This window comes from Chenopodium album, chromosome 2 (genome assembly GCF_948465745.1).
Source record: "Chenopodium album chromosome 2, dcCheAlbu1.1, whole genome shotgun sequence".
In the NCBI taxonomy this organism is placed as follows: Eukaryota; Viridiplantae; Streptophyta; class Magnoliopsida; order Caryophyllales; family Amaranthaceae; genus Chenopodium; species Chenopodium album.
This window is the reverse complement of record NC_137835.1, coordinates 30,847,195-30,865,728: the sequence shown is the minus strand read 5'-3', so window position 1 is coordinate 30,865,728 and position 18,534 is coordinate 30,847,195. Positions and strand designations below refer to the sequence as shown.

The following is an 18,534-nucleotide window of genomic DNA, read 5'->3' as shown; positions in this document are numbered from 1 at the left end:
TTTCTTCCGTTCATGGCGCCCCATCTTAGAGAAGCGTTTCTTCCTTCTCACAAAGCAGTTTGGAGTGTGCTTTTCAATATTGTCTGGAGGACTAATTAATTCTAGTCTTTCCATTAGCCACATCTGTAAAATAATTCGATGCAAATAAATTAATATTACTATACAAAAATATGTTTTTTTTATTTCTGTAATTAAAAATATTATTTTTCTACTTGTAATAAAATTGGAGAGCCCCAAAAAGGTGCTTTTGGATTCTTCTTTAATTCGTCAAGACTAAGCATAGTCTCTCCAACAATTAAAGGCATTAGATTTCTCCCAGATTCAATCTGCTCCAAAACAGTTGATATGATTGCTTGACCCTTATTAGTTCTACCACTAGTGAGAAAATATTGATTAAGCATGCAAAAAAGAAAAGCCCCTCTTCTATAAACATGAAAAGACTCAGAATAAGGTCTATCAAAATAATGGCGAGCAAATTCTTTCAAATTAACTATGCAACCATCAACTATATTTGTTAGATCTTTGTCTTTTAAATTGAAGAAGCGCTCAAAATCCTTATAATAATATTCGTTTATTCTAGGGATTACTACAAGATCTAATGCAGGAAAGCCTAAGATCGCACCGAATTCTTCCGGCAAAGGGCTAATTTCATCATACCCTAATCTAAAACAATGCGTATCCACATCCCAATATTCTAGGGCAGTATGAATAAAGTCTACTTAAAGATCTACCCCTTTGACACCATAAATACCCCCCATATGAAAAACATCTAACTCTTTTCTCTCCTTGGCAGTTAGAGACCGACACCATTCATGAGTGAAGTTGGTAAAACTTTTAGAGACTAGAGACATGACTATTATTTTTTTAAAGAGATAAGATTATAGTTTAATCTGCTGAAATTATGAAAAAATCGGCTAGGCAGGGGGCTATTTATGCACAAAATCGGCGCAATTTTAATCCGGAAAGGATTCGGAGTCAGCGCTCATCAGTGCGAGACGCCAGACATTGGCGCCTGACGTCAGAGCCTGGCGCCAAACGCTAAGAGTAGCGCCTGGCGCTAACCCAAAACGCGTGGCGTCAGATGGCGCTGACGTGTCTTATCATATGAGCAATTCAAAACCGCGTTTTTTGCCTTATTCGAGTCTGACCAATGACTTTACGATTTTTTATTATTTTTTCTAAATTATTTTTTCCTTCTTCTTAATTAGTATATATAACCATTATATTAATTATATTATTTTTTGGATTTTATTTAGACTTAACTTTTAAGTTTTTATAAATCCAATATTTTTACATTCATTTTTTCATTTTTTCTTTTTGGGGGAGAAAGTCGGATACCCTCCATCAATAATAAAAATGACGGAATTTTTGCGCAAAATTAATTACCACGATTCTTTAAACGCACAAACATGCACATAAAAATGAAAAAATAATAAATAAATGTCAATTAATAAACTCATAGGTTGTATGTATATACAAACATGCCTAAATAATGAGTCTAAATAAATGCAAAGTTCTATACAAAGTCAAAATAATAAAAAGAAGCATAAGAATAAACTACGGCGTCGGAGGACGTACACCCATCATGTCATAAAACTGCGTAGTACGAGGAGTAACCTATCAACTAGCTCCAGCTCCAGTCTCCTCGGGAGGTGGAAAGCTCAGTACAGGAGCTGTCCACCAAAGATCAACCTGAGGCTGAGGCTGCGGAGGCTGCTGCGATGACGAGCCGACCTCGTACATCCCACCACCTCTAAGAGCCGAGGTAGCCTCTCCCTGGCCTACCGGCGCAGCGTGTGCACCCTTACATGAAGAGCCTGAGCCCTCCACCGCCTCGATGCGGGCAGCCTCAGAACGACCACCCCGACCGCCAGAACCAGTACGACGACGTCTCGAGCTAGACCTCGCCGGCTCTCTTCGCACCTCAAGTCTCGTACGGGTACGAGAAGGAATGGGTTTACCCTGCAAGAAGAAACTAAATCAGAAACAAGCAATATAGAAGCAATAATGCAAAAAAATAAGAAGGGAAACTACCTCCTGAACGACGTCGTCGCGACGACATGTGGCCACATTCCTCATCCGAACGAGCTGGCTCCGGAAGGCATCTATGCACCGTGCCATTGCCGTGACCACCTTGCGCGAGAACTGTCAAGGAAATAAAGTCAGTAATGATGCATAACATATATGGACAAAAGTTGCAAATAAATAAGCTTACCCGAGTCTGGTGATGAGGGATCGACCGCTCCACGAAGCGCTCACCCTCAAGAGCTGGAGGAATCATCTCCTCGATCGGCTCGTTTGTCCCCTGATAATGGATGGACATACGAGGTGGCACGAACTCAGTAGGTCCAGCCTGACAAAAGCAAATCAAAGTCAGTAAAACATTACTTGGGGGCTACTTAACGAAAGGTAAAAGTTGAAAATCATATCGCCCCCTCCTTAGCCAGTATAGGGACTAGAGCTAACAACGGCAGAAGCTCCTCCTCATAGCACCGCCTAGGGATCGTATAAGATCACTAAGGGGTACCAGCTCTCTCTGACATGCTCAACAACCTCGCGGCGTTGAACATTTGACGCGGTGGTGGAGCAAGAACCATGAAAGTGTTCGAGGAATGCTGAATAGCAACCTTCTCTCCAAGTTATGCGATCACTCCATATGTCCCCAAGAAGTAGCAACGCTCAACAGTATACTGCGCGGCTAACCCAGGGACAGCCAAGCCGACCCACGACCGGTATAACACGTTAGGCCTCTACAAAGAATACTTATCAGATAAGAATCCATCGAAGGTAATGCAAAGTGTTCAAATATATAAAGAACCATACCGATATGATCCAATCTCAGACATAAGCAGTAGACATCCCAGCGCGGCGGCTTTCCCGGGAGGCACTCACTGCAAACCGGCGCGGCGACAGTCTCGCCGGCGCAACCGAGGGAAAGTACTCGTAGAACCAGATCTATAAAAGGCAAAAATTATCAGCAAGTGCTAATCAAAGCTTAGAGATAAACTTTATGGGAGATAAAGTATACCTCTACGACCCTCCAAAAGCTGGATAGAGCGACGTTCCCCGTGAAGGACCGGTGTCGACACGAGTCTCGTAACGCTCGAATGAAGTCAGCATAGGCCAAGCTGGCCCAGTCATAAGTCTCGATCAAATGTAGATCACGGACTACAGGTAGGTAGTAAAGCATCACTCTACTACCCTTGTCAAGGGAGAACGTCCCTAACAACAAGATAAGCACAAAGATGCGCACCCGCTCCTCTCGAGTGGTCGCACCGTCATCAAAAGCCGCTGCTAGAGTCGAACGGCGAATCCCCTTCGCGCTGAACTAAGTTGACTCTACCTTAGCACGAGCCCGAACAGCAATCAGACCCAACAGCTCCTCGACCTCAGGGGAAAACACGCTGATCTCGTTGTCGAATGGCAACGCAACAGAGCTAAACTCTAGTCCCGTAATGAGACTAAAGTCGGTTGGGGTGACCATCATCTCACTCTAAGGATATTGAAAAGTGTTGGTGGTGTCCAAAAAGAACTCCACCAGAGCACAAACCACATGATGACCCCCGCTAGAGGCAATCATGGCCTCTGAGGTCTCAAAAAGTGTAGTCAATCCACAAGACTCCCAGAGAAGTCTCACCTCTCCGACATTGCCGATATACATCTTGTATAGGTTGCCCATGGTATCGCAACCTGAACCATGGCAGTGCGTCCTACCGACCATGATCCCACATCGCATCTTCTCAGAAATGTGGTGAACGGGGGAGAAGTACAGAGTCCGCTCCCCGTCGTACGTCTCGGGACCGTGAACCCGAACTTCGTTGTCTAGCCATGCTACATCGTGCAAAATTATCATAAATTAAAGTTCTATAGTATCTAAGGTTCGCCTAGCCGCATGATACTATGTTCGCAAAAAACAGAGTACGTAATACCAAAACAGAGCACAAATTCAAATTGAGCATATATAGCATTTTTCAAGCATTCAAACAATTTCTTGCAATACTATAGTAATTATTGTGAAAAATTGGACAAGAATTGCTAGCAAAAACATGAAGAACAAGCCACATTGTCTTCCCGACCTTAAGAGGTCCAGCAATGGTGATTGGTTCGTTTCTTCACCAAATTGAGTCAAACAAGTCTCAAATTACTCCCAAGGAAATATATAAACATAATCAAGCAATTTCATGGCATAAAACTTGACAAACAAAGTGAATTAAGCAATTTAAGTTTCGAATTTCAAGAAATTTGTGGACAAACTTATGCGAAATTCATTAAAATCGGAGTGAGTTTGAAGAAAACTTACATATATCGAGAAAATGGATGGAATAAGTTTTGATTTGCTACAAATTTGAGCGAATTCAGTTGAGAAACGAGCAAGAATGAGCAAATTGAAGTTTCGAGCGATTCTTGAGCAAAAAATGAGCAGCAACAGCGGAAATGAAGAAGAAAGGGGTATTTATGGAAAACCCGACTCTAGCGCCAAGCGACAGGCCTTGGCGCCAGACGATAAGGCTTATCAGCGGCGCTAGAGCCATATATGCGGCGCTAGCATTATATCAGCGGCGACAGACTGTTCAGCCACTCAGTGCGGTTATTTAACCTCTTGCAATATTTTTTTGGGTTCCTTGGTACGCTAGTTAGCCCCTCTAAGCAATTTGACATGATTCAGTAATCAGCTCGATTACAATTACATAAAGTGATCGACCTGATAAATGATCGTCTCACTTAGCTTAAAGCGCCTAAGCATTGGTTCATCACAAGGCGCCGACATAATGGTTCATACAGCAAAAGGCAGTGACATACAGGTTCAAAAGCAGCAGAAGCGCCGACGTACTAGCATAGCGGAATCAAAGTTCAAGCGAGCTTTTCAAGATCGAAAAGTGTGGGTCTTCGGTAATTTTCCTCGGAATATTATCGCAACAAATGAGGATACCTTCAAGCGAGGATATCTTCGGCAGCGTTCCCTAGCTTGCGGAAAGTTGTCACAAATAACTGGAGGTGATTTCAACCGAAATTGTCTTTGATCGTGTTCCCTGGCTTGCGGAAGATGGTCACAAAGTGCTAGAAGGTCGTTTAAAGCGAAGCAATCTTCGATGGGGTTCTCTAGCTTGCAGAAGTCTATCATGGCGGAATTAGAGGCAGTTACAAGCATAGCAGTCTTCATGCGGCATTCTCTAGCTTGCAGGAGGTCGTCAAAAAAATACAGAAATACAATACTACGGCAGCAAATCGGTTACCTTCAGAGACGTGAACTCGACGGTATAAGATATGTGTTTCTTAACTCTTTTATCTGTTTAACTAAAGCTAGTTTGTAGGTATCGGCGTTACAATAATGATTTGGGATCGCAGAACGTTCGGAATCATTCCCCGTCCCTATCGATACTTTGACTTTTATTTTCGAAACTTGTGTTTCTCCAAACTTAGTCAAAGTGGGGGCTTCTGTAGATACCCATTTGTGTCTCCCCAAAACAAGACCCGGTGATGAGTACCTTTCACATCGAATCAAAATCCAATGAAGTGAAAGTGTGGAAAGTCTAGTGTTGCGGATAGTTTTAATTTCTTTTCTTTACTCTCTATTTTTGAAAACCTATTTTAAGAAAACAGCCAATCCAGTTTGGTTGGTCCATAGTATGGGTCCAATAATGGTGTATTTGGATGGGGTTTGAAAAGAGCTTTCCAACAATATATTATAAGCACAATTCCGATGAATAATGAGGAAGTTATGGCCAAATTACTAAACTTGGCCCGGTTTGATACTTATATGCGGCCCAATTATCTAGAGGAGGGCCTAATATGGATTTGACATTCCTAATGCAATTAGGATTGGTTTTAGTCTTCTGAATTCTTCCAGAAGGTTCTTTTCATTCCTAATTTAATTAACATTGATAAGTTGACTTTTGTTGACTTTTTAGAGTTTTAATCAAAATAAAAGAGTGTTTTTAAGGAAAATAGGATTTTGCCGTTCTGTACGGCTAAATTTTATCTGAATTTAGAAAACTTGTGAAAAATTTAATTAGCGCCTAATGCCAAACATTAGCGCCTGGCGCTAACTTATTTTTTCCTCGTCGAAACTCTGATTCGTTTTTCTATCTTTTTGGCTAATTTTCTCTATAAATAGCCTCCTAAAATCTCCGTTTTTCATCATCAAATATCATCAACAATCACCAATTCTCAAGAATTCACTAATTCCCTTCTCTCTCGAGGCTAAAGTTTGTTTTCTTTTCTCTCTAATTTTACACACAAAATTCCGCATTCACAAGACCAAGAAACACCTAGCATTGTTTGAAGTTGCTTTCGCCCTAGACGTGAAAGGTTTTAATTTATGAGGGTTTGGTCCCTAATCTCTATTCCAATTATTTAATTTAATTGTTTTGTTTTATATTTTCCTTGAAGTTACTAACGCGTGTATTTTGTTATTAGAAAGAGGTACGAGGCATCCAAGTAAGTGCTTTAATGGTTTTTATTGATATTATGATGTAGAAATCATGCTCAGGATGTTATTATGATTCCTAGCGTCGTGTTAAGGTGCTTTGATCTTCCTAGTATCATGTTTAGGGTAACCATTAAAAAATCCTAATGTCAAGTATGATTAAAAGTATGATGCCTTTTTTATTCTTTCCTAATATTTATGATGTTAGTATCATGTTAGGGCTAAATATTTGATTTTTATATGTTTAGTGAGATGCTAGGGTTTGTTATTAATCTTGATAGTATCATGCCTAGGATCTTGCTATTGTTATGCTTTAACATGATTAATATTTATTATTATTATTATTATTATTATTATTATTATTATTATTATTATTATTATTATTATTATTATATTATTATTATTATTATTATTATTATTATTATTATGATTATTATTATTATTATTATTATTATTATTATTATTATTATTATTATTATTATTTTAATTATTAATGTTTATAATTGTTATTAATTTTATTGTTATTATTATGTTGCTTGGTTTATTGTTATTTCTTGATCACACCTTTTATGCATGTTTAAAGGGAATTGGTATTTGTAATCACGCTTAATAAGATAATTAATAATCTTGTTAGGGCTAATATGGTTATAATTCAAGTGATCGCCAATAATAGTTTTATTTGTGCGTTAATATTCAACCAACATAAATAAACAGGTTTAGGGTTAATGATTGCATGTTAGTCAGAACGCGCACATGAATACGGTCAGAATAAAGTAGAGGCCTATTGTTAGGGCATGTTCAATCTCTTTTAGGTTGGATTTGTACCTTCATCCCCAAACTACCAGTCATGGTTCCAGACCTATTGGAGTTGACGATATCCTGGATCGTTAAGGGGTGTAACCTTCACCTCGTGAACGGTTTACATGTTCCTAAAACTTGTTGGCAACTCTTTTGCTCTATCTTCTTTCCCTTTGGACGCCACCATACTTTAGTGTATGATCACAGTGGGGTTCAAGCTAGGGATAACGCTTGAAATATTCCCTACAACATTCAATAGACTTGATTTGATGTACTTGTGCACCACTCAATTGTGTTGTTGAATTTTGGGTAAAAAAGTACTATTTCCATCAATGACAAATCACATCCAATAGACATCTAATCTAATAAAACATTTATAGTCTAAACTAAGTTGCAATATAAGTGTAATGCTCAACCTTTTGCCAATTGTAACTTTATCTGAACTACATGTTTATTGATTTTGTAAAAATTGTTTTATACAAAAAGTGGACATATTTTATAATTTAGTCTTACTAATTTAACTAACTAAATATTTAATTAAACTTGTAATTTTAAAATCATACAGATTGTAATTTAACTAACTAAATATTTAATTAAACTTGTAATTTAGCAATTTAATTTAATCACCTACTCTATTAGCTAATTATTTATATCACTTAACTACTACAACTATTAATTTATCTATGTCTAATTTCGACCCTTACGAATAATAATTAATAATTGCATAATGTAATTAGAATTAACCACAAGTACAGTTAATTACTAACTAATAATTAATGTCAAACATACAATATTACACAAACATACTAAATTACTAAATTGCACAAAAGCATTGTTAATATATAAAAGGGGCAAAATATTATGATAGTAAAACAAAATACGCCCCTTAATTACAAAATAGGACAAGGAGTTCTTCATACCAACTTCTAATTAATTAATTAAAACAACAACTAAAACAAGTTCTGAAAATATGATAACATGGATCCGAGCTTAGCTTAATTCAACCACCAATGGCTTCCACAAAATACAACCAAAAACAACAAAATCAACCAAAAGTACTCTAGCTCATTGCACGCCATTGGACACCATTCTTGCTCATTCACCTCGCTGCTGGGGGATAGCCCTGTGACAAAACATGATGGTAAAATTATTTTGTATATTCAATCAAAAATATGTTTAATGGTTAATGTTTGGGTTTAAAACAGAGTTTATTTAATAATTAGCTAAATTAATTAAAAAAAAATTTATTTAACTCACATAGGTAAACCTTTCTCCTAAACATAGGCTTCTAAAATGCAAAGCGACCCCGGACCCTGGTAGTGGGTCTGAGTCTAAAGGACTTCAGACCGCCATATCAGCGCTGCCCCTCCTTCAAAGGAGTTAAGAACAGAGTGTGCGTAGCTAAAATTACCACCAACCCTTGCAATCGTTTAAACAAGATTACCAACGCTGTTTCTAATTTCTAACAGAATGACAACATCAGGATGATGCATTTGTAACATGAAGTTGAAATTTCGAGCAAACAAGCTTAGTTGCAGAAGGCATTGGAAGCATATACTTATCTCTTCGATTGCACCGTATTGGTTGAATGACTGCACAAGTATAACTTGGCACTTCAAGAGGGAGAGACTCAATGACATAGAGACGTAGAAAGCGTGGTGCAAAGGGGAGATAGACTACCTGGAAAGCATCACAGAATGAAGCCATCCGGAGGCGCAAATCATCATCCTGCATAATAAATGGAGGGGCTGCAAAATTAATAACAGGCTCAGGGTCTATTAAATGCATCAAGAACGACGAAAATAGGGTTTTTTGAATCCTCCTTCTCTAGTGCTGAGATGGAGTACCAGTCGAGCAAGATTTTAAACTTCTCGTCCATTCCCAGCCAGTCGTTGATGGATGGGAGGTGTGCTGGTCGTAGTGGACCACCAGCTTTAGGAGCCATTTTAAAGTTTGAAAGTTCATTGTCGAAACGGATTGAGGGGTCAAACACTGCCTTCAAGAGGTCCTTAATTTCAGTTGGGCTAATTTTAAGGTTGGTTTGGGTGTAGTAAACCATCTCATTCATGTCAAACTTGACATTCAAACCACCTTGTGGGGCGGTGTAGTACAGTATAACAGGGCTACCTAAAGGGGTGAAGCTTAATATAGGAGGCATATTTAGTGAGTGGCTTTCGAATGTGAAAAAAAATTTATGAAGGGGAAGAGCAACTTTTATAGTTATAAAGTACCTTTTATAGATATAAAGCCCAATCGAAAAAGGTGACATGTGGCCACTTACGGGGGGAAATTGAAATTTTAATTTTGGGACCCAATCCATATTCAATTCAATGACACAATTCATATGCAATTCGATATTGTTACAATAATTTTGCAAAATAAATATTAATTATTTCAAATGACCACATCAAATTGCAAATTCGTATAAGGTATTCGATCACAATATGAATCATTAGTATAATCTAAAAATTATAGTAACAACAATTCGATAAATTATAATCATAATCATTTTCTTAATAATTACAGAATTAAAAAATAAACGCATTCATTTTTTTACAATGACTATTGAAAAAATGGATTCGGCCTAATTGATTCCCGTCAAAGGTTTTCCGGTCAAAGGATTATTGGTAGTTTGGTTAGTAGTCGATTTGGTAACAATTAATGAATTTCCGTATTTTGTTCGATCCATCAAAGTACTCGGTTTTGCAAGAAATAATTTTAGCTTTAGGGATGATTTGAGGTTCGCCGGTGAAAGGTAGACGGCGAAAAGCGGTAAAAAGGAGTGGGTGAACTGACGTCGACGGGGGAGGGCGGTCGGTCGATTGGCTGGGGAAGGAATGATGTCGCCGGCAATGGATGGAGGACTCTGGTCGGTGGTTGCCGACGTCGGTGATGGGGGACTGCAATTCCTGCTCATTATTTTTTCAACTTTTTTTTTCTTAATTTCTATTTTTAAAAATATTTTCCATATTTTCTAAAATCATTAAAATGAATTTTGGTAAAAAAAAAAATAAGGGGTCCATATTTTTTTTAATTGTGGTGTAAAATTTACCACCTAAGATAGCTTAAGGTGATAAAAGTTTCTTTGATCCCCTTAGAATTTTCAGCGTAGACATAAACGCAAAAAACAAGGCATTCGTTCGAGGAGACCATCTTGCTCGCACAGTTTCCTTTGACCTTGACGGTTGCACAAAATACTATTTTCACGTGTCTCGATTTGCGGTTTCACGTCTTTGCGGCATGGTTTATGGAATATTTTATCAGTTTATATTTCTTCACATGACGGCTATTGTAAGAATTTACTTTAGGAATAATTTATTGCTTCATTTTTGTTATAAAAATAAAAACTATTGGGTAATCGTTTAATTTTGATATGATTAAGACTTTAAGCATTATTATTCCTTGTATATATATCTTTCCCCAATGTAATAAATAGAAGCTCTTAAACGCTTCACCTAGTATATCAAACCACATACGTAAACACTTGTGTTGTTTGATTATCTGTAATCCCCCATATTTTCAACTTAATTATAAAATATTTATTTATTATTCATACAAATATTTTTATGTCAATTTCATTGAATAAATTATTTTTGTGAAAAGATTTAAGTAAACTAATATGTTTTAGACTAATTTAAAATTTTTTTAACTTAATAGCCCAAAACCTCAAGTTTTACTCCTAATCTAATTAGAAAACCCAAGGCCCAAATAAAACCTCCATAAACCCCCACACTTTTTTCTCCTTTCACATAAAATTCATTCACTTCTCCTTCCTCCTTCTCTACTATTCACGGCTCTCACACAAAAAGAAAAAAAAAATATTCTGCACGTTGTTGCCGCGCCACCAGCCCACCGCCGGTGCCGTCTTGCTGCCTCCAGCGACCACACCGCCCACCGCCGCCCAGCCAAGCCGCCATTTTGAACCCCCTCTCTTAATCTCTTTCCTCTTCTTTCTTTCTCTTTTTTTTTATAAGTTCTTCTTTTAATTTCAAAGATTCAATCTTTATATTATTTATTTCATGATTTTTGGTTATCATAGTTTGATTATGAGTTTGGACTGTAAAAGATTGAAAATTTATAACTTTTATGATCTTTAAAGTATAGAACTAATTTCCAGTTTTCTTTAACAAAGAATTTTGAGTCTAAAACCTTGATTTTTCATGATTTTAGGGCTTGAAACGTGTTAGTCAAGTTTCTTAAGTATATAGTGTTTATGTTATGTTAAAATTATTTTTAGTGATTAAAAGTAATTTTCTAATTATTAAAAATATTGATTTGGGAATTTAAAGCATTCTAAATCATGTTTCTTAGAGTTTTCTATACACTATATGACCGTTATGATTAATTTATGTTAATAAATTATTAATGTATCAAGTTTAAGGTTTAAATTAATTTTTCAAGTTTTTTTTGTAATCTAAAATTTATTGTTTTGGTATAAAAAAAAAAATAATAGGCTTTGATGTTTCTACATATATTTTAAGCTATTATTCCATTATTCCAAATATGGGCTGTTTAATTTGCAAAGGACGTGTATAAACTAAATTTTCAGATTTGGTTAGTAGCTTAAACATGTTGTAACTTCATATATAAAGATGTATTTTAAGGTTTTTATGAAGGAAATTTAAAGAACTATATATAAGCCTTTAATTTTAACTAAAGGAGAATAAAGTTTTAAAGTGTTGTTTGATTTGGATTTTGAAGGTTTTAAAGTAAGTTAGTATTGCTGTAAATTTGATTGATTGGTTATGGATTGAGATGTTATTGTTTTGTTTAGGAGAGGATTTTATTGAAGGTGATTTCTAGATAGTAAAGTGGCATTCCAATTCGTTTATTCAAGGTACGTACGAGTTACGAAACCTTGCTTTTAAGTGCATGTTTAAGGACGGATCGAGAACTTAGTATCATGTATAGGGATGACTGGGTTAAATTGTTTGGTTATACATTGTAAAATTCGTATGACGTGCACTATTTTATAGTGCAAGTATTATTTATGCTCTAATTATGCAAGGTGTGCTTAGAGGCAAAGGTATGTGATTGGTGTAATGATTAATTTATTACTCATTCATGATTATTGAAATAGGATGAGTAAAGGAAGGATTCAAGTCTTATAAGACGAGGTTAAGGATTTAGGGTGCCTAATGCACTCAAGGTGTTTATACACAGAGGTAGTTAAAGAAATAAATAATAAATGTTGTTTGTCACTAATTAATCAAGAATTGAAATTGGAAAGTTGTTTTACTTGATTGGATTGATTGTATTGTTTGCATATGAGTCATCACCAAGTCTTAACTTGTAAATCACGTAAAGTGCAAGATGGATGAGCAATAAAACTCTGGATTGGTGCACTTCCAGAGTAATGACAATCAGGGGTTGGGGTACACGGGGTATTAGCCGTGCACTTTTCTCGAGGCCGTCTGATCTACGAGTCTTTTATTTCAATTATTTTTCAAAACTAGGAGTTAGGCGAGATCTCATACTAACTACGGTCACGGAGTCGCGCCCGTGGTCGTTGGATGTTTATTGATGTTTCCGAAAGGAGGCATGAGGTTTTCTTTTTTGATGTTCCAAATGGAGCATGGGTTGGACAACCTTGTCTATTGCTTAATGCAATGAATAAAAATAATGATTTACCTGTTAATTAATGGAGTCTTAGTAATATAAATAGTTGAGTCATGTGTCGAGTCTATAAACTAATGATGCGTGATGAGTGATTATTAGTAGCATGTTACGGATTTCTTTTATGTTTTGCAGCTTGTATGTACTCAGATTTACTGATTGCGTGCTTTGTGTGTCTTTCTTTGGTCATGGCCTTCGCCTTTCAATGATCTTGTGACAATCTAATTTTTACACTAGTTATATTTGGGAGCAGATTAACCACAGGTTCTTACACATGCAACATTTGTTTCTAGATGGTGGGATCTTGAGTGGAGTGTTGGTTGCTTTTCTTATTTTTATTGTTATTTTCTTTTGAAGTTATTTAAACTCAATTTTACATTCATACTACTTCTATTGGTTTGAGTTTTGAATAAGGGCCTTAATGGTTCCAAGTTGTAAGATTTAGTTTGGTTTATGGTTATTGGTTTTGAAACTTATTTATATAACTGATTTAAATTTTCCGCTGCTAATTTCTGATATAGCCTTAACGTTTGAACACGTGGCGGTAGCACGCCGGTAATTCTCTTGGATTTTGTTCAGGGTACTCACAGGTTTAAAGAGAGAATTATTAGGGTGTTACATTATATTCTTTATTATTTTCTTACTTTTATTTTTTTATTGACTATTGTTCCAAACAAATCAAATACAACACCTATTTCTCAACAATATATATGCCATGCAATATGTAGCGTTGTAATGTTCACATTAGGTACCGTACCTGTAGACACCCATTTGTGTCTCCCCAAAACCAAACCCATTGATGAGTACCTTTCATGTCGAATTATATTCGAATGAAGTAAAAGTGTGGAATGCGGTTAGTTTTTTATTTCTTTTCTTTCTCTCTGTTTTCAAAAACCTATTTTAAGAAAACAACCAATCCAATTTGATTTGGTCCATGGAAATAGTCCAATAATGGTGTAGTTGGGTCGGGTTCGAAAAGAGCTTTCCAACGATATATTATAAGCCCAATCATGATTTATCATTCCTAATACGATTAGGATTGATTATAGTCTTCTAGAATCTTATAGAAGGTTCTTTTGAATCATAGTTTAATTAGCATTGATAAATTGACTTTTAGGAGTTTTAATTACAATAAAAGAAGTGTTTTAAGGAAATTACAATTTTACCCTCTTGTACGCTTAAATTTTATCAAAATAAGAAAACGCGTGGAAATAGATAACAGGACCTGATGAGTGTCATTTATGGCACTCATTTGGCCTCTTTTAGGATGATTTTCATGCTATTTTATAGCCCACCTCCTTAGTTTTTCCTTAGTTTTGTTCTTTATTTCGTTAGTTTGTGCTTTCCATAGTTAGTTTCCTTGTTTGGTTCATTTCTTTGTTTATTTGTTCTTTTTCCCTTTTATTTGTTTATTTTCGTTTGTTTTTAGGTTATGATCGTGTTTCCAAGGATTCCCGAGCCTTCCTCTCATATTTCTCATCAATTTGGATGCCTCATGTTCGCCTTTTGGAGCTTCAAGTTTGTAGGAACGCAAAGAGCAAATCAAGAGATCGGTGCACGTATGCGGTGGGGGCGTCATCTTTGCCATGAACCCACCAAAATGGCCTTTTCAAGACTGCCTTCCTTGGTGTTCATCATCATCATAAAGACGAGCCCATGAGGATGAGCTTGGACGAAGAAGAGGGGGGGCTCCCATGCTGCCAGGTGCGGGCGCGCACGAGAGTGGTGCGGCCGCACACCTGGGTGGCGCGGGCGCGCCTAGTGTGGGTGCGGGCGCGCCAGCCAGGGCCCCTGTTCCGTACCCTTTTTCCCGCGGTCGCGCCTCTCCTCTGATGCGACCGCGCCTTATGGGGTTTCTTTTTGGTCGATCTAACTAACTCTTCTTTTGCATCTTTCCTATATATAGTTTTTCCTTCTATTTTTTTTAGAGGAGAGGAGAATTAGAATCAGTTTTAGATAAAAAAAAAATTAGAGAGAGAAACTCTAGATTTTTAGAGTGAGAATTTCATGGTGGATTGTTGATGATTGAAGATTTCTCCATTTTCTTTGATTTTTGATCAAGTTTGTAGGGATTTCCTTTCTTTAATGCAATCTTTAGTTTGATCTTTAGTTTGATTTCAATTGTTTTGTTCAATGTTCAAGTTTGATTGAAGTTTGATTGATTTGTGTTTGATTATAGCTTGTTTGATTTGATCATGATGAATTTGTTGATTAGCCTTGTTTTGATCTTGATTTTAATGGCTAGTGAGTAGATAGCTTTCTAGGGTAATGGTGAAGCATGTATGAGTAATGGATTAAAGCTAATTGGGGAAAATTGATGGAGTTGACTATGTGATTAAATTGGTTGATGATCATGTGCATGTGTGTGATTAATTAAAGAGTAGCTAACTTTGATTGTTGCACTAGATTGAATTGTAAGTTTGCATTGATACGGACCATTGATTTGTGGCTTGCATTTAACGATTGAGGTGTCTTGTGATGTTTCCTAGTTAGAGTTTACGTAGTTGACGCTATTTAGACCTCCAGGAAAATAGCTTGATATGCACTTTTGGTTGCATGATTGGTCTTCCCTCACATTGCTTGACTTAGTCACTTTGATTTTTCTTTGGTTGCATGATATGCACATGATCATCAACCATTTTCTTTGATTTTTGATCAAGTTTGTAGGGATTTCCTTTCTTTAATGCAATCTTTAGTTTGATCTTTAGTTTGATTTCAATTGTTTTGTTCAATGTTCAAGTTTGATTGAAGTTTGATTGATTTGTGTTTGATTATAGCTTGTTTGATTTGATCATAATGAATTTGTTGATTAGCCTTGTTTTGATCTTGATTTTAATGGCTAGTGAGTAGATAGCTTTCTAGGGTAATGGTGAAGCATGTATGAGTAATGGATTAAAGCTAATTGGGGAAAATTGATGGAGTTGACTATGTGATTAAATTGGTTGATGATCATGTGCATGTGTGTGATTAATTAAAGAGTAGCTAACTTTGATTGTTGCACTAGATTGAATTGTAAGTTTGCATTGATACGGACCATTGATTTGTGGCTTGCATTTAACGATTGAGGTGTCTTGTGATGTTTCCTAGTTAGAGTTTACGTAGTTGACGCTATTTAGACCTTCAGGAAAATAGCTTGATATGCACTTTTGGTTGCATGATTGGTCTTCCCTCACATTGCTTGACTTAGTCACTTTGACCTCCCAATTAGTTGAATCCGTTACAATTGCATGTGGATCCTAGCCCTAGTGTTTATTACATTTGATTTCTTCTCGTTTATTAGTCTTCTTTGTTCTAGCATAACATTCACACCCAATCATTACATTTCGGAATAGCTTGACCATAGACAATAGATAATTGCCCACCATTCCTTTGGGTCCGACCCTCAACTTACCATTATACTTGTGAAGGGGTGTGTTGAGTGTTTACAAATCTTGTTTGGCCTCGGGTAGGGGTTAGTTTCAACGACCTAGTCTCGACCCTCGCCAAAATGGAGCCGTTTCCAGGGAGTGGTGTTGTGATTGTGTATTGTTGTTGAGTCTATTCCATCTTATTCAAAAATACAAAAAGATTTTTCTTCTTTCTTTTAGGCTACACTTGTAGCCGTGTTACTAGAAATTTCTTTTTAGCTTTTACATGCATAGTAGAACTCGTGTTAGGACCTTAGTTCCTTTGGATCCGGAAATTGAAAGAACTCTTTCAGGAAGAAGGGTAGCCAACCGGTCATTGTGCCTAAGTTCCTCAAGTGAAGAAGAGTTTGAGGAAGAAGAACAGCAAGCCATGGGAGAGAATCCAAGAGTAGCTTTGAAGGAGTTGGGAATTCCCGGTGCTTATAGGTTTGAGAGTGGCATTGCTCCACGTACAACACCGGCGAACGATTTTGAAATTAAACCGCCCATGATTACTTTGATAGAAAGGAGGCAATTTAGTGCAGCCAAGAGTAAGAGCCCGTTGAATCACCTAAAGGAATTTAAGAAGTATTGTAATACTATCAAGGTGAACCACATTTCTCAAGAGTTCATTTAACTAAAGTTGTTTCCCTTTTCTCTTATTGGTCGTGCCTTAGAGTGGTTGGATAAAGAGGTTAAGCCAAATTCCCTTAGGACGTGGGATGAAGTCACCAAAGCTTTCTTGTCTCGCTTTTATCCACAAAAGAAGACGGCGGAGGCTAGAGCCTTGATCCAAGGATTGAAACAAAGGCCTAATGAGAATCTCTATGAAGCATGGGAGAGGTACAAGGACTACCAAAGAGAGTGTCCACATCATGGAATTCCTACCTATCAAGTGATACAAATTTTCTATGGAGGCTTGAATGCTCAAGGCAAGTCATGCCTAGATGGAGGAACCGGAGGTCCTATAATCAATAGGACGGAAGAAGAGGTAGTTGACATAATTGAGGATGTTGTGAGATACTGTAGAGATTGGCAAGAAGGAGAAAGGGAGTCCACGAGCAAGAGTGGATCGACGGTTTATTCGGTGGATCATCTCAACGCAATTAACAACTTGTCCTCCCAAATTTCAAATCTAGGGAAGGAAGTGACGTCACTCAAAGCAAAGCTTGAGAGTGTTTCTACGAATTCATTGAGTCTTCCCTCCCAATCTAAAGGGAGAGGTACATTTTCTAACTGTTCTCCTTCTACTTCCAATAACATGCCAAGTGGTTGTCTATTTTGTGATTATTGGGGATCTTATGATCATGATTCTTCCATGTGTTCTCAAACTTTTGTTGATGGATGTGATGATGTTGAAATTAATGAATGTGAACATGTGAACTTTGTGTCTAGTGCCAATGGTGGTCAAAGGTTTGATGGACCTAAGAATTTTAGTAATAGGAATTCTCACCCCCAAGGTGATTTCGATAACTACAACAATGGAGGTTATAGGAACCATGGAAACCAAGGTTTTCAAGGTAACTATAACAACCAAGGCTATAGTAATCAAAACCCGAGCCATGGGTATGGTAACCAAAGTCAATCTTAAGGCTTTGGAAATCATTACCATAATGGTGGCAATAGTCAAGGCCGTGGCAATTGGAACAACAACCAAAATCAAGGATGTTTTCAAAATAACAACCACAGGGGACCCCCACCCGATTTTGCTCCAAAGCCTCAAGGCAATGGTGAAAATTATTATTCCCAACCATCATCATTTCAGACAAATTTGGAAGAAATGATTGATAACGAAACCAAGATCATCAACACATATATGGCGGTGAGTGACAAAAAATTTAATGAGATGATGACTCATAACAAAATGCTTGAGACACAAATCACCCAATTAGCCAACACTCTAAAGGATTGTGCTAGTCCATCCTCTTTGCCTTCTCAAGGAGTGGAACCTAAGTATCCTGTTTATTCTATCACCACTAGGAGTGGGAGAGTTCTTAATGAGGGAGCTTCTAGGTCCATTGAGGAGGATGAGGAGAGGAGTGACCCAAGAGTGGAATTTGAGAAGGTTGAGTCTAAGAGTGTGAGTTATGAGGATGTGCAAGAGGAAAAAAGGAGTAATGAGAAAGAGCGTGAGGAAGTGCGGAGACCCGACCTCCCATACCCACAAAAATTCTTGAGGCACAAAATTGATGAGCAATTTGGAAAATTTATTGCTATGCTCAAGAAAGTTCACCTTTCTATCCTCTTCACCGATGTAGTGACCCAAATGCCTAGGTACTCCAAGTTCCTTAAGGAGATTTTGAGTTG

At 37.1% G+C, this 18,534-nt stretch overlaps 1 non-coding gene across 1 annotated transcript; it reads right to left on the bottom strand.

Annotated features, from left to right (window-relative positions):
* Nucleotides 1–17,003: 17,003 nt before the first annotated feature.
* LOC145607028 (small nucleolar RNA R71) lies at nucleotides 17,004–17,109 on the bottom strand. The gene has a single exon (XR_014105485.1). It is a non-coding gene; the product is annotated as a small nucleolar RNA R71 (small nucleolar RNA).
* Nucleotides 17,110–18,534: the final 1,425 nt, after the last annotated feature.